Below are 4,761 nucleotides of genomic sequence, written 5' to 3' on the forward strand. Positions count from 1 at the left end.
CTGCTCAAGGCTTGCCATATCAAAAAAAAAAGAGAAAAAAAAAGGAGGCGGGGTAAACATTGGGGAAATAGTTTAAAAAGTAGTGCAGTTTGAGAGGACTTGGCAACCCAATACTGCTTTCCTTACAATCACGTGATTTATGAGACTTTCTCTATTTGTATGGCAAGCCTTTTTTGGCATCTCTATCTCTGTCTCTTTCTACTTGTCATTTAGTTTTTAGTGGTTACATAGTCATAATATATCTGCAATGCTCTTTGGCCTGTAGTGATATATAAAGTCTACACACCTGTTAAAAAAAAAATATAGTGGCAAACATCATTATAAGGATGCAGATCTAGGCTGAGTTTGACTAATTTCATTATGTAATGCAAGACAAATTTTTTTTTCCCGTTTTCTTTTGTTTAATTGTTCAAGAATCACATAATGCTAAACTGTTTGTAATGTAAACCAAAGCAAGACCACAGTCATAACATGTACTGCATTTATATAACGCACCCTTACATTTGAGAAGCATTCACTTCCATCCATTTTTCCCACAAGCGATTTAGAAAATGGACCATTATGGCAAGCCGTTCTAGCATTTAATACATCTCTGTCTTTCTACTAGTCATTTAGTTTTGACTAGTCATCATTTCAATTGCAGATATCGGTTCTGCAATCTTTGACTAAACAATTGATAAAATACACTAATAATATCTGCAATGATTTATCATGATTTATCTCAGAAAACTTTTTGATATCTCTAAATGTGGCAGTTTTAACAATGTAGTGTTTATCCTGTTTAAAGAGTAACTAAACCCCTAGTCAGAGCCTGACTCCACCCAATGACAATATTTGAAAAATGCTGAAAAGTGGGCAGAGCACAGCGAAGATAGAGGGGTAGAACCTAGGGCGGGGCTGGGTGCGTGGGGTGTGAACCTGAGACCCGCAGTGACGGATTGATTGACAGCTGCTGTCAGAGATGCTAAAATGGAGAGTGACTGTAATGACGCAAGTAGCTTTGCAACAGAGCGATCATTTAAAGTAGAGTACTTTTCTCCCCCACAATTACCTGAAGTGGAGGATGTCGAGGTGTCTGTTCATATCAGTTCATATCAAGTTTTTATCTTGTTTTATACATTCAGTTTTGATAGGTGACCTGCTGTTTGAAATGTTATCTGGTGTTTTTGTACCCCTCATGTGATTGTTATTTCATGATTGTAATCTCAAGTGACATACCACAACATCCTTTATTGACTCTTTGTAGGCTATGTTTTCTTATGAAAAACATGAAAAACAACAAATCGCAACCTTCCCTGCATTACTGACAACAGCAGAAGATGAAAAAACAGTGCTTGTATAATTATTATGCAAGTTGATATTCGGATCAATAATTTACCAATTATCTTAATAACTACCATTAATCTCTTTATTTAATCATTTCTAACTGATATACTTTCTTTGCAAGATGAACATTTTCTCCACAAAACTCAGTCTGCTTGCATTCAAAATGCACTTTTGCATGCTCAAAATATAATCTTTCGTGCTCATAATTGTAGCAGAGAAAAAAAACCCATAGGCGCTGAGCCAGAAATGTTTTTACAGCACTGCATATAACCACATATGACCCTGTTGATCTTAAGAATGCATTAGCCAATCAGAGGCATTCAGAGGAGTCATCGCTGAAATGCCAGTGTTGTGCACTCAAATATAGGCCCTAGCCCAGCCCTGACTCAAGGCCCTAGCCCGGACCTTGTCCAACAACTTATCAGAATTATTGGCCTGAGTCTGACCTGAGCCCATCTTTTTTTTTTCCCCTTCTATCAAAACGCTTATACTATTGTTTCAAGCTATTAGTGGTGGACGATACTGCAAAATTTGGTATCAATCCGATACCAAATACATAGAGGGTCAGTATTGCCGATACTGATACCAATACAATACTTTTTACTTTTAAAAAAAAATGTATATAGGTAGAAGACACGAGCAAAGTATAATGAACGTAGATGAGAGATATTTAAATTAAAATATCGATTCAATTACAATTGTATCGATCCGGTACCAATACCAGTGTTGGCATCGATACTATCGATATTTAGATCGATCCGCCCACCCCTACAAGCTATTAAATATTAAATAGTTCAGTTTTGTATGTAATGGCAAAGTTATTATATTTCATTTATTTGTTTATTTAAACATTTGGAGCAATTTTTGTTTGTTAAATATACTTTTTTTTTAAGTAACGACCGAGTGGCCAGCAGAAGTGAGTTGATCATAGCTTTCAATTTATCCTTTTTAAATCATCACGACTTGCCTAAAATAAAATCTATAGATCTAAAACAGTTCAAGCATATAACAATGTTAATTTAACCCTTTCACATGTGAGTTTAAAATATTCTAGCTGAGCCACCAGGGAGAGATTTTTAGGCAACCATTATTTTAGAATGTTTAGCCTTACTGTTTCCATGGTGACGTGCCATGCTTGTCATGTGACACACCACAGCCACTATAGCGCTGAATGACACATGTGACATGCACTACTTTTATTTAGTTTTGCTTACTTTTATTATAAATATTCACAAACATACTCACTATATTATGAAGTATCTGATATTCCTATTGTGAAATATGTTCAAGTAAATAAATTTGGTAGTTTAAACACTTTTGTAATAATCATGTTAGTTGATCTCCGGGGTGATGGGCACCGCCATTTTAGTTTGCACTGAATCTGACCTGTAGGATTTACAATGCTTAGATTTTACAAACTTAACATTTTTGTTCTTGTTAGTACTTTTATGTATTTAAACCTAAAATAAACATGATCACGTGCTACACTGAACATTCTAAACACAAAGGGGTGATCGTAAGCATCAAAGGGTTAAATGTTAACCCTAGATCAATGTGCGCTATTAGGCTAATATCCAATAGTTTGTGCGAAGAGTGGAAACTAAGGCACATTTTGACACGGAGGATTTTATTTGTGTACACTCACAATATCAACACAACGTTGTGCTTTTGTAAAATTAAGAAAACAACCAGGATTCGCTTTCTGCCGTCTCAGTCTTGATAAGGAGCTCTTCACAAAAATGAACTAAAACTCAGTGAATACATGCCTCACAGACAATAAATATATCTATAGAAAGTTTTAAATTACTGGTAAAAAAGATGTAATCTTATGTAATCTGTAAGGATGCATTTCTTTCTAAAGGCACGCCCAATGAGGAAATGGCAAGTCAGGATTGCCAAATTCATCCTTGTGACACTGACTCAGAAAACAACAGTTTTTAAATAATTAAAATATCTACATTCTATTTTATATCTACTACTTATGCAGGGTTTTGGTGTTCGCTGCTTTCTAGCGAGGGACATGCACAGACATTCATTTGGTGTTATTGTAATATACTGTATAACACTTTAAAATAAATGAAGACTTTCATACTAAACTGAAAAAGGCGGTTTGTGTTAATGTCAAATGTATGCAAAGAAGCACATTTTAATGACAAATGTTTAACATTTTTACAGGTATTTTTAATGCCTGATTAGCATATCAGTGTGGCGATTTTAATTACATTGTCCTGTATTCAGCTGCCATTTCTCCATTAAATTAGCCTATGCCCATGATATTGGCTTATCTGAACTTTAGCTAACTTATTACATGGTAGCTCACAATCCATGGAAGTTAGCAAGACAAATTAACTATATTTGCCTTTTGTCTTCTGGATAATTGGCTGTAAATGTGAAGCACAGCTTAGTTGTGCCCTTGTGGTTAGAGAGTTTGACTCCTAACTCTAAGGTTGTGGGTTTGAGTCTTGGGCCAGCAATACCAACACTGAGGTGTCCATGAGCAAGGCTTCGCACCCCCACTGCTCCCCGGGCGCCACAGTATAAATGGCTGCCCACTGCTCCAGGTGTGTGTTCACGGTGTGTGTGTGTTCACTGCTGTGTGTGTGCACTTTGGATGGGTTAAATGCAGAGCACGAATTCTGAGTATGGGTCACCCTACTTGGCTGAATGTCATTTCACTTCCACTTTTGTCACTGTTCATCGCCACTCATGTCAGCTGGAAAGGTAGGGATGGCTTCACTTCGGTGGCACTCTGCCTGTCTGTGATGTACATGCTGATCAATGTGTGCTACACTGCTGTGCTGCAGAGACATGGAGAAAGGCATCGGAAGTCTCAACACTTCCCGACACAATGTGGTATTTTATGTGTGCCCCCTTTGATTTTTATGTGTGTAGTGTGCACCTGTCTGCTCTGGTGAATTCTCTTATCAGAAACAACAACATGCAGATGTGTGTACAGTGCAAGTAAGAAATCCATGTGTAATGTCCAATGTCCAACAGTGTAAACAGCTTCAGTGATTAAAATGGGAGTTTTTGAGAGAGCTTGATCTCTGGCTAAACTGAAGTTAGTGAAAATGTTCTTTGATAATGAAAAGGTTCCTCTCTCTTTATTTCTGTACAATGATATAATAGTGATATAATTAGAAACTTAAAGTTTTTATTAAATTCACTTTAATACAAAGGCAGTCGTACTAAAAAATAATTTATGACGTGTTTGAGCATTTTCTTGTGTCTGTTTTCTTGTTTAGTGTTAGACAGAAGAAAGAATTTACTTAAATGGGCTACATGATAAGAATTTCCATACATAAGACTTTCTGGACAGTGACATATATCAAAAAGAAATCAGTTTTGCTAGTGTTTCAAGAAGGAGGCCCTGTCTTTTGCTTAGTAAACTGGACAGCAGCAATGACCGCAAATCATATTCTGTTGCCAGTAAAT

Source organism: Carassius gibelio, chromosome B22, assembly GCF_023724105.1.
Source record: "Carassius gibelio isolate Cgi1373 ecotype wild population from Czech Republic chromosome B22, carGib1.2-hapl.c, whole genome shotgun sequence".
Taxonomy (NCBI): Eukaryota; Metazoa; Chordata; class Actinopteri; order Cypriniformes; family Cyprinidae; genus Carassius; species Carassius gibelio.